The 25,574-nt window shown below is 47.2% G+C and overlaps 1 long non-coding RNA gene and 1 other non-coding gene across 2 annotated transcripts in view; both read left to right on the top strand.

Annotated features, from left to right (window-relative positions):
- LOC126427067 (uncharacterized) overlaps nucleotides 1-25,574 on the top strand; it is a 546,217-nt gene that overhangs the window by 184,202 nt on the left and 336,441 nt on the right. The gene's annotated exons all lie outside the window — the stretch shown is intronic.
- On the top strand, nucleotides 6,611-6,685 carry Trnap-cgg (transfer RNA proline (anticodon CGG)). Its single transcript has one exon. It is a non-coding gene; the product is annotated as a tRNA-Pro (tRNA).

The raw sequence follows: 25,574 nt of genomic DNA, 5'->3' as shown, positions 1-25,574 counted from the left end.
TTTTCTGTCAAGTCGGTACATAGAATTTTACTTTCGAATTCACTGAACGCTTCACGCATAGCCCTCCTTACGGTAACTGACATCGTTTAGCGTCTGTTTGTCTGAGAGGTTTTGGCTGCGTTGAAACTTGCAGTGAAGCTCTCTTTGCTTTGCCTGTGGAACCATCATTGTACCTGTGAGTGCACTTCTTCAGGCAAAGCAAAATGTATGTGTAAGGGCTTCCCAGCGAAACTTGGGTAGTGTAGTGCAAACGCCGAGGAATGTTGACGGAAGGCATCGTTCTGTTGCAGGACAACACCCGCCCCTCATGTTCGCAAGTGTTGCTGGGAAGGCCTTACACATCCTCTTCAGACTCCATTTTTTGAGCCCTGAAGAAAGACATTCGTGGATGTCGAGTAGCTCTGAACGAACAGGTGCCTGCTATGTGTGCAACCATGGTTCCATAGACAACTGCAGACGTTTTTTCATGAAGGCATTGGCCGTTATGTCTCAGAGTCAGATAAATGCATCAACAGCTATGGCGGTTATTTTTGACATAATAAACAATCTACATTATCAAATCACAAAGAAGGAAGTTCGTACAATGGATGGACCACCCCAGCTGGTAACTCTGTTGAGATACCCATTGTTGCTTGTAATGCATTGGAACCTAGGATTCTGGGGACTCCCAACTTTAGCGGTGAAGAAGAGATGGATGAAACGCTTCGTTAAACCCGCAGGACAGGACAGTTAGTTGGAATTGTGAAAAAGGGGCCAAAAAATGAGCGGCTGTCTGTTACACTGGAACACATACAGAGTATTTCAAAAAGGTACGGCGAAACTTTTAGGAAACATTCCTGACACACAAAAAGATGTTATGTGGACATGTGTACGGAAACGCTTAATTTCCATGTTAGAGCTCATTTTAGTTTCGTCCACCTACGCTCAATGGAACACGTTATCATGATTTCATACGGGATACTCTACCTGTGCTGCTAGAACATGTGCCTTTACAAGTACGACACAACATGTGGTTCATGCGTGATGCAGCTCCTGCACATTTGAGTCGAAGTGTTCGTACGCTTCTCAACAACAGATTCGGTGACCGATGGATTGGTAAAGGCGGACCAATTCCGTGGCCTCCACGCTCTCCTGACCTCAACCCTCTTGACTTTCATTTATGAGGGCATTTGAAAGCTCTCGTCTACGCAACCCCGGTACCACATGTAGACACTCTTCGTGCTCGTATTGTGGACGGCTGTGATACAATACGCCATTCTCCAGGGCTGCATCAGCGCATCAGGGATTCCGTGCGATGGAGGGTGGATGCACGTATCCTCGCTAACGGAGGACATTTTGAACATTTTCTGTAAGAAAGTGTTTGAAGCCACGCTGGTACGTTCTGTTGCTGTGTGTTTCCAGTCCGTGATTAATGTGATTTGAATAGAAGTAATAAAATGAGCTCTAACATGAAAAGTAAGCGTTTCCGGACACATGTCCAAATAACATATTTTCTTTCTTTGTGTGTGACGAATGTTTCCTGAAAGTTTGGCCGCACCTTTTTGTAACACCCTGTATAACTTTCTTTACCTGCCCAAACATTACAGCACAAATTTTCGAGCTTAACTATCGACTGAATATGTCACACAATCTTATTATGGCTGAAGGGCACAACCTCTTTAATTTTAAAACGGCTGAAGGCTCATGATATAAAATACAACTGCAATAAATTTTCAAAATGCAGAAAGCGCAAGGTTTTATCCTTAAATAATATCTCAGGCTGAAGACCCAAACAATCTGAGGCTTGACAAGTAAGGACTTTAAATTTTAACACGGCCGAAGGCCCATGATTGAAAAACACAAGTACAATAAATTTCCAAAAGGGATGAAGGCGGAATACTTTATCCAGAAAAATGATATTTTAAATTAGGCTGGGGGCCCAAACAATCTAAGACTTAGCAAGTAAGCAATTTTCAATTTTAAAGCGGCTGAAGGCCCATTATTTAAAACCCAACTAAAAGCATACAAATTCAAACCATCGGCTATGAGACATTAAAAAACACAGTCAAACACCAATAAGAAAAGGCAGTACAGCCAGCGGGGCTCAGCAGTTTCTGGGGGTCGGTCTGCACTTGAAATATTAACGTTAGCTTTGGCGAGAGAGGTAGTCGGCCCGACTATATCCGATCTGCCGGCAACCCAACCAAGAGAGAGTCAACGGACCCACAGACAAGACGACTTGACTTCCACCCGACGAGTACACAACGGACTCCAAAGCCAAAACGTAAAAGGCGTAGCCGCCCACAACCAAGTATGCAACCCGCACCACGCAAGTAACGAGCAGCCCTTAGCGGCTCGCCATCACAGTTTTCTTTATCATAAATACAGGGTGTTTCAAAATTGACCGGTATATTTGAAACGGCAATAAAAACTAAACGAGCAGCGATAGAAATACACCGTTTGTTGCAATATGCTTGGGACAACAGTACATTTTCAGGCGGACAAACTTTCGAAATTACAGTAGTTACAATTTTCAACAACTGATGGCGCTGCGGTCTGGGAAACTCTATAGTACGATATTTTCCACATATCCACCATGCGTAGCAATAATATGGCGTAGTCTCTGAATGAAATTACCCGAAACCTTTGACAACGTGTCTGGCGGAATGGCTTCACATGCAGATGAGATGTACTGCTTCAGCTGTTCAATTGTTTCTGGATTCTGGCGGTACACCTGGTCTTTCAAGTGTCCCCACAGAAAGAAGTCACAGGTGTTCATGTCTGGCGAATAGGGAGGCCAATCCACGCCGCCTCCTGTATGTTTCGGATAGCCCAAAGCAATCACACGATCATCGAAATATTCATTCAGGAAATTAAAGACGTCGGCCGTGCGATGTGGCCGGGCACCATCTTGCATAAACCACGAGGTGTTCGCAGTGTCGTCTAAGGCAGTTTGTACCGCCACAAATTCACGAAGAATGTCCAGATAGCGTGATGCAGTAACCGTTTCGGATCTGAAAAATGGGCCAATGATTCCTTTGGAAGAAATGGCGGCCCAGACCAGTACTTTTTGAGGATGCAGGGACGATGGGACTGCAACATGGGGCTTTTCGGTTCCCCATATGCGCCAGTTCTGTTTATTGACGAAGCCGTCCAGGTAAAAATAAGCTTCGTCAGTAAACCAAATGCTGCCCACATGCATATCGCCGTCATCAATCCTGTGCATTATATCGTTAGCGAATGTCTCTCGTGCAGCAATGGTAGCGGCGCTGAGGGCTTGCCGCATTTGAATTTTGTACGGATAGAGGTGTAAACACTGGTGCATGAGACGATACGTGGACGTTGGCGTCATTTGGACCGCAGCTGCAACACGGCGAACGGAAACCCGAGGCCGCTGTCGGATCACCTGCTGCACTAGCTGCGCGTTGCCCTCTGTGGTTGCCGTACGTGGTCGCCCTACCTTTCCAGCACGTTCATCCATCACGTTCCCAGTCCGTTGAAATTTTTCAAAAAGATCCTTTATTGTGTCGCTTTTCGGTCCTTTGGTTACATTAAACCTCCGTTGAAAACTTCGTCTTGTTGCAACAACACTGTGTTCTAGGCGGTGGAATTCCAACACCAGAAAAATCCTCTGTTCTAAGGAATAAACCATGTTGTCTACAGCACGCTTGCACGTTGTGAACAGCACACGCTTACAGCAGAAAGACGACGTACAGAATGGCGCACCCACAGACTGCGTTGTCTTCTATATCTTTCACATCACTTACAGTGCCATCTGTTGTTGAAAATTGTAACTACTGTAATTTCGAAAGTTTGTCCGCCTGAAAATGTACTGTTGTCCCAAGCATATTGCAACAAACGGTGTATTTCTATCGCTGCTCATTTAGTTTTTATTGCCGTTTCAAATATACCGGTCATTTTTGAAACACCCTGTATCTTTGTGACTAACGCCCTTTTCGCATGTTTGTTATTTTATAAATGACATAAGTACTACCAGTCATTCACGATGTTTCCGTACTTATGCTCTGTATCGTACGTTTTTAGTCGTAATTCTATGACCATGTTATAGACCATTCTTTGATTTAAATTCTGAGGAAGACACTCCGAACAGTGTTGAAACACGGTTATTTCGTTAAAAGTAGTGACCGAAGGCCGTTTTCTTTCAATGGTTTGCGATATCCGTTGCGAATATGATGAGTAACAAAGACGTAATAAGTTAAAACGCCATGCATGGTGCGACTGTTTTCCTCGCGTCTCAGTGTTCATCACGTCATGCACTCAAACTACAAAGAGACTGGTATAGGGATGCGTATCGAAATACAATATCAACAGGCAGAACAGGTCGCTGCGGTCGGCAATGCCTATACAGGGTGTTACAAAAAGGTACGGCCAAACTTTCAGGAAACATTCCTCACACACAAAAAAAGAAAATTTGTTATGTCGACGTGTGTCCGGAAACGCTTACTTTAAATGTTAGAGCTCATTTTATTACTTCTCTTCAAATCACATTAATCATGGAATGGAAACACACAGCAACAGAACGTTCCAGCGTGACTTCAAACACTTTGTTACAGGAAATATTCAAGATGTCCTCCGTTAGCGAGGATACATGCATCCACCCTCCGTCGTATGGAATCCCTGATGCGCTGATGCAGCCCTGCACAATGGCGTATTGTATCACAGCCGTCCACATTACGAGCGTGAAGAGTGTCTACATTTGGTACCGGGGTTGCGTAGACAAGAGCTTCCAAATGCCCCCATAAATAAAAGTCAAGAGGGCTGAGGTCAGGAGAGCGTGGAGGCCATGGAATTGGTCCGCCTCTACCAATCCGTCGGTCACCGAATCTGTTGTTGAGAAGCGTACGAACACTTCGACTGAAATGTGCAGGAGCTCCATCGTACATGAACCACATGTTGTGTCGTACTTGTAAAGGCACATGTTCTAGCAGCGCAGTTAGAGTATCCCGTATGAAATCATGATAACGTGCTCCATTGAGCGTAGGTGGACAAAACTAAAATGAGCTCTAACATGGAAATTAAGCGTTTCCGGACACATGCCCACATAACATCTTTTCTTTATTTGTGTGTGAGGAATGTTTCCTAAAAGTTTGGCCGTACCTTTTTGTAACACCCTGTATAACACAACAAGTATCTGGCGCAGTTGCCAGATCGGTTACTGCTGCTACAAAAGTTATCAATCTTTAAGTGAGTTTGGACGTGGCGTTAAAGTCGACTCACGAGCGATGGGACACAGCATCTCCGAGGTAGCGATGAACTGGGGATTCTCCCGTATGATCATTTCACGCGTGTACCGTGAATATCAGGAATCCGGTAAAACATCAGATCTCCGACATCGCTGCGGCAGGAGGAATATCTTGCAAGAACGGGAGCAGTGACGACTGAAGGGAATTGTTGAACGTGACGGAAGTGCAACACTTACGCAAACTGCTGCAGATTTCAATGCTGGGCCATCAACAAGTGTCAGTGTGTGAACCATCCCAGGAAACATGATCGATATGGGCTTTTGGAGCCGAAGGCCCACCCGTGTACCCTTGGTGACTGCACGACACAAAGCTTTACGCCTCACCTGGGCCCGTCAACACCGACATTAGACTGTTGATGGCTGGAAGCATGGAGCCTGATCGGACGAGTCTCGTCTCGAATTCTATTGAGCGGATGGACGTGTACGATTACGGAGACAACCTCATTAACCCATGGGTCTTACATGTCAGCAGGGACCTGTTCAAGCTGGTGGAAGCTCTGTAATGGTGTGGGGCGTGCGTAGTTGGATTGATATGGGACCCCTGATACGTCTAGATACGTCTCTGACAGGTCACACGTACATAAGCATCCTGTGTGATCAGCTGCAACCATTCCTGTCCATTGTGCATTCCCACGGTCTTGGGCAATTCCAGCAGGACAATGCGACACCTGACACTTCCAGAATTGCTACAGAGTGGCTGCAGGAACATCCTTCTGAGTTTAAACACTTCCACTGGCCACCAAACTCCGCAGACATGTAGATTATTGAGAATATCTGGGATTCGTTGCAACGTGCTGTTGAGAAGAAATCTCCACCCCTCTTACTCTTACAAATCTATGGACAGCTCTGTGGGATTCACCGTGTCAACTGCCTCCAGCACTACTTCAGACATTAGTGGAGTCCAGAATGAGAGCCGGCTGGGGTGGCCGTGCGGTTCTAGGTGCTACAGTCTGGAACCGAGTGACCGCTACGGTCGCAGGTTCGAATCCTGCCTCGGGCATGGATGTGTGTGATGTCCTTAGGTTAGTTAGGTTTAATTAGTTCCAAGTTCTAGGCGACTGATGAGCTCAGAAGTTAAGTCGCATAGTGCTCAGAGCCATTTGAACCATTTGAACAATCCAGAATGAGATTTTCACTTTGCAGCGGAGTGTGCGCTGATATAAAACTTCGTGGCAGATTAAAACTGTGTGCCGGGCCGAGACTCATTCTGGAAACATCCCCCAGGCTGTGGCTGAGCCATGTCTCCGCAATATCCTTTCTTTCAGGAGTGCTAGTTCTGCAAGATTCGCAGGAGAGCTTTTGTAAAGTTTGGAAGGTAGGAGACGAGGTACTGGCAGAAGTGAAGCTGTGAGGACGGGGCGTGTGTCGTGCTTGGGTAGCTCAGTTGGTAGAGCACTTGCCCACGGAAGGCAAAGGTCCCGAGTTCGAGTCTCGGCCCGGCACACAGTTTTAATCTGCCAGGAAGTTTCATTAGTGGAGTCCATGCCATGTCGTGCTGCGGCACTTCTACCTTCTCGCGTGGGCCCTACACATTGTTAGGAAGATGTACCAGTTTCTTTGGCTCATCAGTGCATATCCTGAACTATATCTCGTAGACTGATGTGATCTTGCAGGTGTATTTAGTGGTAAATGTGAACACTGTCTCCAGAATGTGTCGCGAATGCATTGGTAGTAAACAAGTATTAACGCGTCGTGCTGATGCGGTATTTTTACAGCAGGAACGGTGAAAATGTAGTAAGCGGTGAACTTTTTCCTGTTCATCATTGCAAGTCATAAAGTGCTCTCCTTCTAAAATACTGGACGAATAATGCTTCTGACCGTTTTGGCATAAACTTCATTTCACCCTTACCCTACCCGTTTGATAGGTGCTTGGTTCACATACTCAGAGCTATTCTTTCCAGACAGTAAGTGATGTGTGTGCCAAGTGGTCTCAGAGGAGATGTGACCGGCCGCTGTAGCCGAGCGGTTCTAGGCGCTTCAGTCCGGAACAGCGCTGCTGCTACGGTCCCAGGTTCGAATCCTCCTCAGGCATGGATGTGTATGATGTCCTTAGCTTACATCTACATCCATCTACATCCATACTCCGCATGCGACCTGACGGTGTGTGGCGGAGGGTACTTTGAGTACCTCTATCGGTTCTCCCTTCTATTCCAGTCTCGTATTGTTCGTGGAAAGGAGGATTGTCGGTATGCCTCTGTGTGGGCTCTAATCTCTCTGATTTTATCCTCACGGTCTCTTCGCGATATGTACGTAGGAGGGAGCAATATACTGCTTGACTCCTCGGTGAAGGTATGTTCTCGAAACTTCAACGAAAGCCCGTACCGAGCTACTGAGCGTCTCTCCTGCAGAGTCTTCCACTGGAGTTTATCTGCCATCTCCGTAACGCTTTCGCGATTACTAGATGATTCTGTAACGAAGTGTGCTGCTCTCCGTTGGATCTTCTCTATCTCTTCTACCAACCCTATCTGGTACGGATCCCACACTGCTGAGCAGTATTCAATCAGTGGGCGAACAAGTGTACTGTAACCTACTTCCTTTGTTTTCGGTTTGCATTTCGTTAGGATGTGATGTCGTTAGGTTACATCTACATCCATACTCCGCAAGCCACCTGACGATGTGTGGCGGAGGGTTAGTTAGGTTTAAGCAGTTTCTAAGCCTAGGGGACTGATGACCTCAGATGTTAAGTCCCATAGTGATTAGAGCCATTTTTGGAACATGTGAATATACATTTTTATAAAATGCAGGCATTTCTTTTTTTTTCATCCTATTTCGATGAAATAAAGTCTATACCGCGTCCTACGCTATGCTCAAGTTACCTATGAAAATGTAGTTAAAATTAGTCTACTGATTTTGGAGAAGCGTGTTCAGACAGACAGACACATAGACAGATAAAGCAGTTTTACAGTTTTGTTGTTACTATAAGTGTACATCGAGTTAGTGGTATGTGTTTTTTGGGGTTTCACCAAAGTGTATATCCAAGCATGTAGTATATTTCGTTCCAGTTTTTACGTTTGCTGCATTCCGTTTCCTTTATGCTGCAGTTTTAGTGGTTAGTGTCACACATTTATGCGGCATGTGGAATGACACGTCTCCGGCTGAATCGTAAACTGTTGCTCTTGGCTTACCCCCTCCGAGGTCGAGATGTGGTTTCCTGACCGTCGGCTTTTGTTGCCTGTGCCGCGTGTTGGGGTTAACTTTTTAACGAGGTTCTGAGTCCCCGTTTGTGGAGCAGCGCCGTCCGAAGTTTTAATGAGCCGCGGTTCACCTGCTGTGCGGCGCTGAGGAATGCGGCTGGGGGCTGCTTGCTCCTAGATCTGGGGCGCCATCTGCTCCACCTAGACCTTCACCTGCACTCTGTAGCCATGGTTGTAAAGGCGATTTAGAAGGACGCATTGCTCTGGCATATTGACGCAGTTATACCGGTTGGGAGAAATTTCAGGAAGAGTTGGCCATCCATCAAGAAGTTAGTTAACAAAAGCCTCCTTCAGGAATATCCTTGTCTGGAGCTCTGACGAAGTCTGGGTACAACATTTTAGAGTTGTGAAAGAGAGAGGCTGTGTGAAAGTCCTCAACCAGACATTCTAATGTGGGAATCACTCTTCTACTCATCGTCCATGTTGTTTGTGCCATAAGTGTAGCAGATAAGTGATGTAGCGGCTGACTGAAGTGCATGTCATATGTGGATGTTTGGTAGCCGCAGGGCTATTTAAAGTCAGTATCTGGATCTGTCATCTCTAGCATAGCAGATAATTAGTAGAGGAAGATGTGTCACTAAATATGGTCGGTTGAAGCAGGAATAAATGAATAATTGACTGAATTGAAGGAGGGGCGAATGATTGGGAGCTGTGAATTGGTCTGAACGAGTAAAAGGGGCAAATGAGTGGAACCAGATTGAATCAGTGTATGGAAGGAGGAATGTATGAGTTCAAGGAAGGATGTATAAAATGTTCCTTTTTCACTTCCCCTTTTTCCCTCCAGCATTCCTTCTATTCCTTTCTTCAATAAATAGTCCCTCCTCAAACAATGTCCAATCCAGTTCCGATTTCTCTTTCTGATAACTTTCAGCATGTTTCTCTCTTCTCCAACTCTTCTTAATACTTCTTCATTCCTTCCTCGGTCTTCCCATTTCACTTTTTCCATTCTTCTCCATATCTTCATCTCTAGTGCCTCCAATCTTCTTTCATCTTCCTCCCTCAATATCCAGGTCTCCACACCATATAGTGCAACGCTCCAGGTGTAACATTTGGCAGTTTTTTTCCTCAGATCTTTGTTTAGTGGTCCAAACATGAAATTCTTTTCCTAATTTCTGTTGAGCAATACATATTATCCATTATTACACTTCCCAAGTAACTGAAGTTATTCTCAAGTAATTGAAATATATGAATAGGAGAAGGAGTGAATAAATTATTAACTACGAGAATAATAAATAGAAATGATGATTGGATGGATAGACAGGAGAGTGTAAATGAGGGATGAATGATTCCATAGGTAGAAGAATGAATAAGAGGGATGATTAGATGTAGGGTATCAAGAATGAACAAGCGATGTATGCCATTGGAATGAGCAGCAGCAAATGGATGGCTGGTACAAGGGATGAATACAGGGAGTAATGAATGAATGTAAGGAGAAACAAGTGAAGTAATGAGACATCAGGGGTAAATGGATGGTTGGATGAATGTTTGGATGGAGATGTGGTGAGCGAGAGGAGCAGCTTAATGAAGGGATCAGTAGATGATGGGACGATGACTGGGTGGATGAAGAGTTGGAGAAGAAAAATAATGAACTAATGGACAGATGGGTGAATGGATGAGAAGAGGAATGCATTGATAGATGGGTGAATGAGTGGAAGGGAAGATGAGTGAATCGGAAGAGCAATGGGTCTACATATCCGTAAACTGAAGAAGGAAGAGTGGCAGATAATACAGTGAATAATTCACTATGGGAGTTCACTCACTTCACTTCATCTCTAGCATGCCACTCTGGAATCAACGTCGTCATGTGTTAAACTGCCAATTCCTTCGACGTATCACAATCTCACATCGAAACTAGAAAACCCTCTGCCACCTACTGATAATGTGTCTGATCACAGCTCAAGTATGAAACTAGTAGATCCTTTAGATTCCCTTGCATTTCAAGAGTCAGTTCGGCTGCATATTAAGATTAGCCAGTAGTGTCCTCTCTGGCAGGAGAATGACAGGTCCTCCTCACAACATAAATTCTGTCCCTGCTCCTTAAAGTCCTCCAACTATCCATGATTACAATTACGAACTTCGTCACCGAGTGAGGTGGCGCAGTGGCTACCACACTGGACTCGCATTCGGGAGGACAACGGTTCAATCCCGCGTCCGGCCGTCCTAATTTAGGTTTTCCGTTATTTCCCTAAATCGCTCCAGGCAAATGCCGGGATGGTTCCTTTGAAAGAGCACGGTCGACTTTCTTTCCCATCCTTCCCTAATACGATGAGACAGATGACCTCCCTGTTTGGTCTCCTCCCCCAAACAACCCAACCAACAAACTTCGTTGTGATTAGCTGCGATAATACTTAATTGCGTTTGTCTGTTCTCACCCTTTCATCTCTCTATACTGCCTTTGTCACTCTATTCTGTCTTTGTGTGTGTCACTGTTCTGTCTTTTTAACTGTCCATCCGTTCTCTTCTTCAGCTATTCCTTCACACTTCTTTTCAGCTGCCCCTTCATCATTACCTCTACTTATTAATTCTTCCACCCACTAAGTTCTCTGTTGTTCAGTTCATGTAGTTCTGTTTTAGTGATTGTAGATTGATGTTGTGGACTGGCAAGACAGCCAATCCACAGTGACGGGTAGCCGAAAGGCACGCGTGTAAACTCACGCAGGATGGCGTGAGGTCTGGAACAGGTCAGGGATATGAGACTAGCAAAAATAGTACGTATCTGTTGGAATACTTAACTTTAATCCATAATTGGTGAACATCGGTCTGACGGGACATGCATCACAAGATAAATAGCAAATGATAATGGCGCCTTGCTAGGTCGTAGCAAATGACGTAAGTGAAAGCTATGCTAACTATCGTCTCGGCAAATGAGAGCGTAATTTGTCAGTTAACCATCGCTAGCAAAGTCGGCTGTACAACTGGGGCGAGTGCTAGGAAGTGTCTCTAGACCTGCCGTGTGGCGGCGCTCGGTCTGCAATCACTGACAGTGGCGACACGCGGGTCCGACGTATACTAACGGACCGCGGCCGATTTAAAGGCTACAACCTAGCAAGTGTGGTTTCTGGCGGTGACACCACAACTGATAATTCATTAATTTTTTTGTGCATCTATCCAATGGTCCATCCATCCATTCATCATTGCTCACTGCTATTCGTGGTGTTGTATCTTGTGTGCCGATTATTAGCGGAAAAAAATGTTTCAAATGGCTCTGAGCACTATGGGACTTAACATCTGAACTTAGAACTACTTAAAGCTAACTAACCTAAGGACATCACACACATCCATGCCCGAGGCAGGATTCGAACCTGCGACTGTAGCGGTCACGCGGTTCCAGACAGAAGCTCCTAGAACCGCATGGCCACACCGGCCGGCAGCGGAAAAAATAATAATGCAGCGTTCAAAAGCTATGCTAGTTCTCTTTCTCTTTTTTTTTCTTTTCTTCTTTTTTTTTCCCCTCTACTGTAAAGGCATGTTCGAAGATGGTGTGTTTGCTTCCATTCCCTGCGGTGTACACCAGACTGGATACGTTATCAGTAGGTACAACATAGTCGCTAGCGGCTGGATAAGATGGAGTCTTTGTAGTGTGTGTGTGCGTGTGCGTGCATGAGCGACTCGGTTTTCTCTTTTATGACGGCCTGCGACGGCAGCGGGGCAATTTTCCGGTGACAGGCCATCTAAGAAGGAGACGAGGGGCAGGTGGGGGGTCTCGTTAGACTTGGGCGCCTGTTAGACCTGCGAGTAATGACGTGGTGGCAGACAAACGACAGCTGGTGCGCCTGCTGGAGCAGCACTGGAGTCTCCAGGGCCGGATTAACGGCTCCAGCAGGCGGCGCCAGGCCCTCGGCGGTCGTTAGTCCCACTTCCAGCAGCCCGAGTACTTCGCTGGCAGACCCGGGAGAGCTCCCACGCCAAGACGTACGGATGGCGTCTCCTCTTGGACTTAAGATTTACTCCAAGATGTATCTTCATCCGTGTGGATGATAGACGCTGATGAGCCAAGACGTTATGATCGCCTGCTTAGAAGTGTGTTGGAACGCAGTACAACAGCGGTGTGTCTCATGGATCTGGAAAGTCCTTCTTAGGTTTCCCGGTACGTGTGGCACCAGATGCTCTGCGCGCAGGTCACCGAATTCCCATCTACACTACTGGCCGTTAAAATTGCTACTCCAAGAAGAAATGCAGATGATAAACGGGTATTGATTGGACAAACATATTCTACTAGAACTGACATGTGAGCACATTTTCACGCAATTTGGGTGCATAGATCCTGAGAAATCAGTATCCAGAACAACCACCTCTGGCCGTAATAACGGCCTTGATACGCCTGGGCATTAACAGAGCGTGGATGGCGTGTACAGGTACAGCTGCCCATGCAGCTTCAACACGGTACCACAGTTCATCAAGAGTAGTGACTGGCGTATTGTGACGAGCCAGTTGCTCGGCCACCATGGACCAGATGAATTGGCGAGAGATCTGGAGAATGTGCTGGCCAGGGCAGCAGTCGAACATTTTCTGTATCCAGAAAGGCCCGTACAGGACCTGCAACATGCGATCGTGCATTATCCTGCTGGAATGTAGGGTTTCGCATGGATCGAATGAAGGGTAGAGCCACGGGTCGTAACATACTTGAAATGTAACGTCCACTGTTCAAAGTGCCGTCAATGCGAACAAGAGGTGACCGAGACGTGTAACCAATGGCACCCCACACCATCACGCCGGGTGATACGCCAGTATGGCGATGACGAATACACGCTTCCATTGTGCGTTCACAGCGATGTCGCCAAACACGGATGCGACCATCACGATGCAGTAAACAGAACGTGGATTCATCCGAGAAAATGACGTTTTGCCATTCGTGCACCCAGGTTCGTCGTCGAGTACACCATCGCTGCGGTCTCCGAGCTGATAGTCCGTGCTGCTGCAAACGTCGTCGAACTGTTCGTGCAGATGGTAGTTGTGTTGCAAACGTCCCCATCTGTTGACTCAGGGATCGAGACGTGGCTGCACGATCCGTTACAGCCATGCGGATAAGATGCCTGTCATCTCGACTGCTAGTGATACGAGGCCGTTGGGATCCAACACGGCGTTCCGTATTACCCTACTGAACCCACCGAATTCCATACTCTGCTAACAGTCATTGGATCTCGACCGACGCGAGCAGCAATGTCGCGATACGATAAACCGCAATCGCTATATGCTACAATTCGATTTTTGTTAAAGTCGGAAACGTGATGGTACGCATTTCTCCTCCTTACACGAGGCATCACAACAACGTTTCACCAGGCAACGCCGGTCAATTGCTGTTTGTGTACGAGAAATCAGTTGGAAACTTGCCTCGTGTCAGCACTTTGGAGGTGTCACCACCGGCGCCAACCTTGTGTGAATGCTCTGAAAAGCTAATCATTTGCATATCACAGCATCTTCTTCCTGTCGGTTAAATTTCACATCTGTAGCACATTATCTTCGTGGCCTAGCAATTTTAATGGCCAGTAGCGTCTTAGTACTCTTCATGGGTATTAATAAACCACTTCAGCTGTGTTAGATCACGTAGCATTTCGACTGCCTAAGTTAGCAGACGTAATACTCTGTACTTTCTCTCCTGAGCATTTCGATTTCTCAGTCTCACTTTCCACCTCTGCAACTCACCTCCCCAACTCCAATGAATTGTCGTTCTTATCTTAGGTTTACCGTCTCTTCCTGCCAGTATGTTTTAAAACTATTATAAATTGTCATAAGTTTTATCTACTCTTAATAAGTACCAATATTCACTACAGTCTTTGATCCGTTTAACTGTCTAAGTGAATAATTTTTTAAAACATTTTTACGAAAGAATAATTTTTACAATTTTTAAAGTTTTTTAAAAGTTATAATGTTTATTCAGTGCACACTGCCGGCAGATCTGTTTTGTTCTGATTTAGGTTTTCCGTGATTTCCCTAGATCACTCCAGGCAAATGCCGGGATGGTTCCTTTTAAAGGGCACGGCCGATTTCCTTCCCCATCCTTCCCTCACCCGAGCTTGCGCTCCGTCTCTAATGACCTGGTTGTCGACGGGACGTTAAACACTAACCACCACCACCATCTGTTTTGTTGCCATAATGCACTGCAGTCCGAAAGAGACTGGTACAGGCACCGCATTCAAATCCAGACATGTAAAGAGGCAGAATACGGCACTTAGGTCGGCAACGCCTGTATAAGACAAGTGTCTGCCGCAGTTGCTACAATGGCAGGTTATCAAGATTTAAGTGAGTTTGAACGTGGTGTTGTAGTCGGTGCACGAGCGATGGGATACAGTATCTCCGATGGAGCGATGAAGTGGGGATTTTCCAGGACGACCATTTCACGAGTGTACCGTAAATATCAGGAATCCGGTAAAACATCGACATCGCTGCGGACAGAAAAAGATCCAGTAAGAACGAGACCAACGTCGACTGAAGAGAATCGTTCAGCGTGACTGAAATGCAACCCTTCTGTAAATTGCTGCAGATTTCCGTGCTGGGCCATCAACAAGTGTCAACGTGCGAACATCATCGATATGGGCTTTCCGAGCTGAAGGCCCACTCGTGTATCCTTGAAGACTACACGAAACAAAGCTTTATGTCTCGCATGGTTCCGACAACACCGACGTTGGACTGTTGACGACTGGAAACATGTCGCGTGTTTCAAACTGTGTAAAGCGGATACGCGTATACAGGTATGGAGACAACCTCATGACTCCATGGACCCTGCATGTCAGCAGGAGACTGTCCAACCTGGTGGAGGCTCTGTAAGGGTGGAGTGATACGGGACCCCTGAAATGAAATGATCGTACCCCATGCGGGGCGTTCGGCCGCCGTAATCGCAAGTCCATTTTAGCTGACGCCACTTCGGCGACTTGCGAGTCAATGATGATGAAATGATGATGAAAGACACACAACACCCAGTCATCTCGAGGCAGAGAAAGTTCCTGACCCCACCGGGAATCGAACCCGGGACCCCGTGCGCGGGAAGCGAGAACGCTACCGCAAGACCACGAGCTGCGGACACGGGACCCCTGATACGTCCAGATATTACTATGACAGGTGAAACGTCCGTAAGCACACTGTGTGATCATCTGCCTCCATTCACGTCCGTTGTGCATCGGGCCGTTCCAGCAGGACAATGCGACACCTCACACGCCCAGAATAGCTACACAGTGGCGCTAGGTACACTCTTCTGAGTTCAAACACTTCCCCTGGCCACCAAATTCCCCAGACAAGAACATTGTTGATCATATCGGGGATACCTTGCAAAGTACTGTTCAGAAGAGATATCCACCCCCTCGTACTGTGACGTGTTTATGGAGAGCCCTGCAGGATTCATGGTGTCAGTTCCCTCTAGCACTACTTGAGACATCAGTCGAGTCCATGCCACATCGTGCTGCGGGTGGGGTGCAATACGTGGGGCCGGTAGACGGTCTTAGGTGTACCAGTTTCTTCGGATCTTCGGGGTAAATCCAAGTGGGAAGAGGGTTTAGAAAGAATGGTCAGTACAGGTATTCCGAATGTGACATCTTCCGAGTGATCTCTTTCCTGAACAGACCCAGGAGGACGAAGCTATAGGTGGTCTGAGGCTGGAACAGTCTTGTTCCTGAAAGGATGATGATGAAGTTGGTGGTAATGGGGATGACAACTCGGCAGGACACTCGGTCGCAGATCCTTAATCAGTCAGTCGGAGTAAACATGGGGGACCAATTAAACACTTTAGGTAATTTTTTTGGTTCAGTGTGGGTGGTGGACTAGTGACGAAGCCTCTCTGCGCCGGCTGGAGTGGCCGACCGGTTCTAGGCGCTACGGTCGCAGGTTCGAATCTTGCCTCGGGCATGGTTGTGTGTGATGTCCTTAGGTTAGTTAGGTTTAAGTAGTTCTAAGTTCTAGGCGACAGAGCCATTTGAAGCCCCTCTGCCACGACCCGGCGCCCAGTACGCCCGCCTGGAAGACGGACGTTCAGCCAGGTGTCTGCTGTGACGTCACTAACACTGGCCTGACGAGCGCCGGCGCCGGGCGTCGGTTTTACGACATGACGTCAGGACGAGGAGCGCCTGATCGCCTCTGCTCTCCACGTGATCTCAGCTGATGGCCGTTAACGGCGAGCGGTAAATCTGGCGGAAGGGCCGTTACCTGGAAGAGCCGCACCTGGCGCAACAAGAGAGAGGCGGGGGTGGATTACCTGTCCGCTGGCGGCAAACTTTATAGCCCGCGGCGGAGAGCCACGTGGGCGTTGTCTTTACCACTCTCCTCAAGCTCGCCTGAGGTCTTATGCGCGACACACGTAGCTAGACCGTACCCCCCTGTCTACCAGCTGACAATTACACTGAGATGACATGGGACAGCTAAATGCACGTATAGATGTGGTGGTAGTATCGCGTACGCAACGTATAGAACCGACCTACCATTCATACTCAGGTGATTCAAGTGAAAAACTTTCCGATGAGATTATGGCCGCACGAAGGAAATTAACAGTGACTAGTAGTAGTTGGAGCTAGACGCAAGGACATTCCATGTCGAACATCGATAAGGAATTCAGTATTCCGTTATCCGAGATTCGCAGTGTCCATAGTCTGCCGAGATTATAATACACTACAGGCCATTAAAATTACTACACCACGACGATGGCGTGCTACAGACGCGAAATTTAACCGGGAGGAACAAGATGTTGTGATATGCAAATGATTAGCTATTCAGAGAATTCACACAAGGTTGCCGCCGGTGGCGACACCTACAACGTGCTGACATGAGGAAAGTTTCCAACCGATTTCACATACACAAACAGCAGTTGACCGGCGTAGCCTGGTGAAACGTTGTTGTGATGCCTCGTGTAAGGAGGAGAAATGCGTACCATCACTTTGATAAAGGCCGGATTGTAGCCTATCGGGACTGCGGTTTATCGTATGGCGGCATAGCTGCTCGCGTCGGTCGAGATCCAATGACTGTTACCAGAATATGGAATCGGTGGGTTCAGGAGGGTAATACGGAACGCCGTGCTGGATCCCAACGGCCTCGTATCACTAGCAGTCGAGATGAGAGGCATCTTAGCTACATAGCTCTAACGGATCGTGCAGCCACGTCTCGATCCCTGAGTCAAGAGATGGGGACGTTTGCAAGACATCAACCATCTGCACGAACAGTTCAACGACGTTTGCAGCAGCATGGACTATCAGCTCGGACACCGTGGCTGCGGTTACCCTTGATGCTGCATCACAGACAGGAGCGCCTGCGATGGTGTACTCGACGTCGAACCCAGGTGCACGAATGGGAAAACGTCATTTTTTCGGATGAATCCACGTTCTGTTTACTGCATCGTGATGGTCGCATCAGTGTTTAGCGACATCGCGATGTGCGCACGTTGGAAGCGTGTATTCGCCATCGCCATACTGGTGTATCGGCGTGGTGGTATGGGGTGCCATTGGTTACACGTCTCGGTCACCTCCTGTTCGCATTGACGGCACTTTGAACAGTGGACGTTACATTTCAGATATGTTACGACCCGTGGCTCTACCCTTCATTCGATTCCTGTGAAACCCTACATTTCAGCATGATAATGCACTACCGCATGTTGCAGGTCCTGTGCGGACCTTTCTAGATACAGAAAATGTTCGACTGCTGCCCTGCCCAGCACATTCTCCAGACCTCTCACCGATTGAAAACGTCTGGTCAATGGTGGCCGAGGAACTGGCTGGTCACAGTACGCCAGTGACTACTCTTGATGAACTGTGGTATCGTGTTGAAGCTGTATGGGCAGCTCTACCTGTACACGCCATCGAAGCTCTGTTTGGCTCAATGCCCAGGTGTATCAGGGCCGTAATTATGGACAGAGGTGGTTGTTATGGGTACTGATTTCTCAGGATCTATGCACCCAAATAGCGTGAAAATGTAATGACATGTCAGTTCTAGTATTGTCCAATGAATACCCGTTTATCATCTGCATTTTATTCTTGGTGTAGCAATTCTAATGGCCAGTAGTGTATATCAGGCATTACCTCTCAGAACGGACAACACAGTGACCGGCGGCCTTCACTTAACGACCGAAAGTTGCGGCGTTTGTGTAGAGCTGTCAGTGCTAACAGACAAGCGACGCAGCTTAAAATAACCGCTGAAATGAATGTAAGACGAATGTATCCGTTAGGACAGTGCAGTGTAATTTGGCGTGAGTGGGCTATGTCTTTGCTACCAGCATGAGACCGCCTGCAGGGCCTCTCCGGAACTCGTGATCATATCGGTTGTACCGACTGGAAAACCGTGGTCTGGTTAGATTGGTCCCGATTACAGTTGGTAAGGGCTGACAGTAGGATTCGGGTGTGGCGCAGATCCTACGAAGCCATGGACCCGTCAACAAGGCACTGTGCAAGTTGTTGGTGGCTCCATAATGGTGTGGGCTGTGTTCACATGGAATGGAATAGGTAGTCTGGTCGAAATGGGCCGATCATTGAATGGAAATCGTTACTTTCAGCTACTTCGAGATCATTTGCAACCATTCATGCACTTCATGTTTCCAAACAACGATGTCATGTCGCCGTTCAAATGGTCCAAATGGCTCTGAGCACTATGGGACTTAACTACTGAGGTCATCAGTCCCCTAGAACTTAGAACTACTTAAACCTAACTACCCTAAGGACCTCACACAGATCCATGCCCGAGGCAGGATTCGAACCTGCGACCGTAGCGGTCACGCGGTTCCAAACTGACGCGCTTAGAACCGCACGGCCACACCGGCCGGCCATGTCGCCGTGCCACAATTGTTTGCTACTGGTTTAAAGAACATTCTGCAGAATTCGGCCGAATGTTTTGGCTACCCAGATCGTCCGACATGAATAACATCCAACACTAATGCGACATAATCGAAAGGTCAGTTCGTGCACACAATCCTGCTGTAGCAACGCCTTCGTAACCGTGGGCGGCTATAGAGACAGAATGGCTCAATATTTCTTCAAGGGAAACGACTTCTTAGTGTATGTCACGCCGAGTTGGAGCACTACGCCTGGCGAAAGGAGGTCCGACATGGAATTAGAAGGTATCCCGTGACTTCTGTCACTTCAGTGTCATATGAAGAGTGTGAAACCCTCCCTCCCAGTCACTTCTATAAAAAAATCGAATCCCACCTATAAAGCGGAGTCAGAAGTCGAATTTTTTTCTTTGCCGTCAGTTTATCTGTCTTCTGACTGGTTTGATGCCTCCGGCCACGAATTCCTCTCATCTCAGAGTAGCACTCGCAACCTGCGTCCTCAGTCATTTGCTGAATGTATTCCGATCTCTGTCTTCCTGTATATTTCTTACACTCTGCAGCTCCCTCTTGTACCATGGAAGCCATCCCCTGATGTCTTAATACAAAGCCCTAATATCCCGTCCCTTTTCGTTGTCAGTGTTTGCCTCTCCAATTTCACGGAGAACCACCTCATTCCTTATTAGGGCACCTGATTCTTCAACTTTCATCTACATCACCACGTCTCAAATGGTTCCACTTATCCTCAGTTTCAGTTGTCCCACAATCCATGTTTCACTACCATACAATACTGTGCTCCAAACGTACACTGTCAGCAATTTCTCCTTCAAATTTAGGCATGTGTTTGATACTAGTAGACTTGTCCTGGTAAGAAATGCCCTCTTTGGTTGTGCTAGTCTGGTTTTTATGTCGTCCTCGCTTCGTGCATCATGACTTATTTAGCTCGTAAGGTAGAACAATTCCTTAAGAACCAATGATGCAACTAACAGAGAAGTTAAAGAGTGGGATTAAAATTCAAGGTGAAAGCATTTCAATGATAAGATTCGTTGAAGACATAGCTATCCTCAGTGAAAGTGAAGGAGAATTACAGGACGTGATGAATCTAATAAATAATCTGATATATACACAATTGGAAAGAGGAAAGTAGTGAGGAATAGTAGAAATGAGATTAACGATAAAATTAACATCCAAATTGGAGACGACGAAACAGACGAAGTTAAGGACTTCTGCTACCTTGGAAGCAACAAAACCCATGACGGGTAACCAGGGAGGACATCAAAAGCACACTAGCACAGCGAAAGGGCGCCTTTCCGGACAACAGAATTTTGTTAGTATCAAACGTTGGCACAAATCTGAGGAAGAAATTTCTGAGAATTTACGTTTGTATTACAACATTGTACGGTAGTGAGACGTGGACTGTGGGAAGGAAAACCGAAACTGAGAAGACGCCGAAGCGTTTGAACTGCGATGCTCCAGAAAAATGTTCGACATTAGATGGGTTGATGAGGTAAGGAATAACGAGCAAAACTGGGAAGGAAAGGAGTATATCGAAATTACTGGCGAGATGGACGGACAGTATGGTAGGACATTTGTCAAGACATCACGGTATAACTTCCACGGAACTAGAGGGAGCTGTAGAGGCTAAAAAAAAACTGTAGGGCAAGACAAAGATAGGAATGCATACGGCAGATAATTGAGGATGTCGGTTGTGGTTGATGCTCGTGGATGAAGAGGCTGGAACAGGAGAGCAATTCGTGGTGGGCCGCACCGAAACAGCCAAGACGACTGGCGATCCAAAGAAAATGTCCGGTGGCGAAGGTTAGATTTGTATGTGTGTCTCTATCTGGCAACTTCTTGCTGTACATGTTCTTACTTTGCTAGACTGCTTCTTATCTCTTTGTCGCGCGTGAGCAAGATCACTGTGCACTGTAATAAAAGTCTGTTTAACGCTGCGAAATCTTGCCACGAATTGACACAGTGTTTAAATGCTTTACGTGTGTGTGTTTGTGTGTCTGTGTGTGGGGGGGGGGGGGGGAGGGGGAGGTTGGACAGGTGGAGAGGTGTAACATCCAGACCTACCTCCGCGTCATCTCTCGAGTGTAAAGGTAAGAGCTGTCACAGTCTTGCCTTGTGCAAACTATCTACTTCTTGATCACCGGTCTGATGATTTATGAACATCCAGCTTCATTCAGTTCCGTTGCCAGCTGCTGCTTTCGACACTCGTGTCAACTGTTCCCATATGGAGCTTTTCCGTATCGGTGTAATGCAGGTTGGGAAACAAAAGGAGAAATTTGGACAAACAATTCACGTGTATGGAGTAGAAAAGAAACATTCTACGATATTGCAGTGCCTGTCTTGTTCTGATTACGATACAGAGTTCCTTTGGACATGCATGTACGAGGGTGAGCCAAATGAGAACCTTAAATTTGTAATAACAAATCGAAATTTCGCGCCATTATCCTGTAAGTTGGTAAGCGTGCAGAATGGCCTATAGATGGCAGCATAGTGCAGATGCACACATACCGTCGCAGTATCAGTATAAATATGGCCGCCCCACTTGCGACTTGCACCAGGGAAGAACAGCGTTCTGTTATTCGGTTTTTGCGTAGTGAAGGTGTGAAACCTGCTGAAATTCATCGACGAGTGAAGGTTCACTACTGCGATGCATGTTTGTCCCTGCAGCAAGTCTGCGAATGGAGTAGGAAGTTGGCACATGTTGTGACTTCAGTGGAAGATGCTCCTCGTCCAGGTCAGGCACAACGAGTTGTGACTCCATAGAACATTGCAGCAGTTGAAGCCATAGTGAAGGAAAACCGCCGACTGACACTGAATGACACTGCAGCATGTATACAGATTAGTCACGGGTCAGCACACCACACTGTGCATGATGTGCTCCAGTTTCACGAAGTGTCTGCAAGATGGGTGCCACAGCAGCTGACTCCTGAAATGAGAGAACGACGTGTTGATGCTTGTGAAGAACTTCTTCGGCCCTTTGAACGAGGAAGTGATGGCTTCCTTGCAAGAATCGTTACTGGGAACGAAACATGGGTTCACTTCCACCAACCGCAAACGAAGAGAGCGAGCAAAGAATGTCGCCATTCCCCTCATCACCAAAACCAAAGAAGTTTCGAACAGAACTATCAGCAGGGAAGGTTATGCTGACTCTCTTTTGGGACGTAAAAGGCGTCATTTTGTAGCATTATATGCGTAGAGGGATCACTGTCACCAGTGCATCATACACAGATCTCCTAAAAAATCATCTGCGGCCTGCAATCAAATGAAAGCGACGTGGATTGCTGTCAGCAGGTGTCCCTTTGGCAACATGACAATGCAAGGCCCCACACTGCCCGTACAACAGTTGCAACAATCACAGACCTGCATTTCGTCTTCCTGATCCACCATACTCACCAGACTTTGCCCCAAGTGATTACCATATGTCTTATCCACTCAAGGCCGCAATGGGAGGAAAGTGCTAATGCAGCAATGCGACTGCCATACACGGCATCGTTGCTGTATAACCTGGAAATATTGGTGGTAGAGCAGGCTGTAGCAAGTATATGCCAATGTTGGCCTCCAAGGCCTGAGAATGTTTGGTGCAGCTGGCCCATATATGCCTCCGTCCGTGTCTGTATACGAGGAGCATTCAGTAAGTAATGTAATCTGCCCCACGGGTTAATGCCAAGGTCCGGTGTGCTGGCCAGCCTGTGGATGGTTTTTCAGGCGGTTTTCCATCTGGCTTGGCGAATGCGGGTTGGTTCCCCTTATTCCGCCTCAGTTACACTATGTCAGGAATTGCTGTGCAAACACTGTCTCCACGTACGTATACACTATAATTACTCTACCACGCAAACATTTGGGGTAACACTCACCTAGTTTGAGTCGTTCCTGGGTTCAGAGTGCGGCGGCGGTGGAGTGGGTGGACTGCTGTGGCCGGTTGTGGGTTGTGGACCACTGAGGGCTATGGTGGGATGAAGCCTCTTCGTCGTTTCTAGGGCCCCAGTTCAACACACAATACACACATAATAGAACACATTTTACTGTCGCCGAATTTCGATAGAAAAAATGCGGGATTTGTTGTGGATCATCTTGGAATATTCCCGCTTCCGCATCTACAGTTTCATTAAGTTCCGATAGGTGGCGACGCCATACGTACATCTACATCTACATGATTACTCTGCAATTCACATTTAAGTGCTTGGCAGAGGGTTCATCGAACCACAATCATACTATCTCCCTACCATTCCACTCCTGAACAGCGCGTGGGAAAAACGAACACCTAAACCTTTCTGTTCGAGCTCTGATTTCTCTTATTTTATATTGATGATCATTCCTACCTATGTAGGTTGGGCTCAACAAAATAGTTTCGCATTCCGAAAACAAAGTTGGTGACTGAAATTTCGTAGATAGATCTCGCCGCGACGAAAAACGTCTTTGCTCTAATGACTTCCATCCCAACTCGCGTATCGTATCTGCCACACTCTCTCCCCTATTACGTGATAATACAAAACGAGCTGCCCTTTTTTGCACCCTTTCGACGTCCTCCGTCAATCCCACCTGGTAAGCATCCCACACCACGCAGCAATATTCTAACAGAGGACGAACGAGTGTAGTGTAAGCTGTCTCTTTAGTGGACTTGTTGCATCTTCTGTCCTGCCAATGAAACGCAACCTTTGGCTCGCCTTCCCCACAATATTATCTATGTGGTCTTTCCAACTCAAGTTGTTCGCAATTTTAACACCCAGGTACTTAGTTGAATTGACAGCCTTGAGAATTGTACTATTTATCGAGTAATCGAATTCCGACGGATTTCTTTTGGAACTCATGTGGATCACCTCACACTTTTCGTTATTTAACGTCAACTGCCACCTGCCATACCGTACAGCAATCTTTTCTAAATCGCTTTGCAACTGATACTGGTCTTCGGATGACCTTACTAGACGGTAAATTACAGCATCATCTGCGAACAACCTAAGAGAACTGCTCAAATTTTTACCCAGGTCATTTATATAGATCAGGAACAGCAGAGGTCCCAGGACGCTTCCCAGGGGAACACCTGATATCACTTCAGTTTTACTCGATGATTTGCCGTCTATTACTACGAACTGCGACCTTCCTGACAGGAAATCACGAATCCAGTCGCACAACTGAGACGATACCCCATAGGCCCGCAGCTGGATTAGAAGTCGCTTGTGAGGAACGGTGTCAAAAGCTTTCCGGAAATCTAGAAATACGGAATCAACTTGCGATCCCCTGTCGATAGCGGCCATTACTTCGTGCGAATAAAGAGCTAGCTGCGTTGCACAAGAACGATGTTTCCTGAAACCATGCTGACTACGTAACGTAGCCGTTAAAATAGCGTCTGTAACGGAGGTGCGACCCAAATAGGGAGCTGTCATTGAGTTTATTTTGGCGAAAATCCAGAACATCGCACACATTCATAGCCGCTTGCAGAATGTCTGTGGAGACCTAGCAGTGAAGGAAAGCGCGGTGAGTCGTTGGGCGAGGCGTCTGTCATAACCGCAACAAGGTCGCGCGAACCTGTCCGGTCCCTCGCGCGCCGATGGGCCGCACACAGCTGTTCTTGCAAAGTTGGAACGTGCGGACACTCTCAGCTGAGGCGATCGACGAATCGCAATGAAGCGCTTTGCTGCTCAACTGGACAACTCTGTTGGTAGTGCTCACACACTCGTCCACTAGTTGGGCTACTCAAAGGTGAATGCCCGGTCGGTTCCTCGCCGCCTAACAGGACAACACAAAGGCCAACGAGAGACCCTCTGTGCCGAATTGCTTGCGTGTTACGAGTCCGATCGTGACAATTTTTTGGTCGAATTGCGCCACAGGCGAAGAAACCTTGGTTCATAAGATGAAACCTTGGTTCATAAATTAGAACCGGAAACAAAACGGCAGTCCACGCAGCCGTGCCACACCACCTCAGCTCATACGAAAGCCGCAGCTTCAGTCGACGCGACGCTCTTTTGGGACTCTTACGGGATCATCTGTCATCAAAAGTGCAGGGACGAACCTCCTGTAGGCAGACAAAGAAGTGAGGAATGCTGTGCAAAGCTAGAGATGAAACTTATTGCCGTTCTGTGGGCAACAACTGCCGAGCACAGCAACATCTCGAGCAAGCCTCTCCCTTCACCAGCCTCCACCATCCCCCCCCCCCCTTCCACCGCCCTACCACAAGGCTTCCAGGAGCGAGTCCTCAACAACCCTCTAGAAAACTAATTCGTTGGCGGGCCGGGGTGGCCGAGCGGTTCTAGGTGCTACAGTCTGGAACCGCGCGTCCGCTACGGTCGCAGGTTCGAATCCTGCCTAGGTCATGAGTATGTGTGATGTCCTTAGGTTAGTTAGGTTTGAGTAGTTCCACGTTCTAGGGGACTGACAACCAAAGAAGCCCCATAGT

Source organism: Schistocerca serialis, chromosome 11 (genome assembly GCF_023864345.2).
Source record: "Schistocerca serialis cubense isolate TAMUIC-IGC-003099 chromosome 11, iqSchSeri2.2, whole genome shotgun sequence".
NCBI lineage: Eukaryota > Metazoa > Arthropoda > Insecta > Orthoptera > Acrididae > Schistocerca > Schistocerca serialis.
Note: the sequence above shows the minus strand (reverse complement) of the source record. Positions and strands in the feature narration are given on the sequence as shown.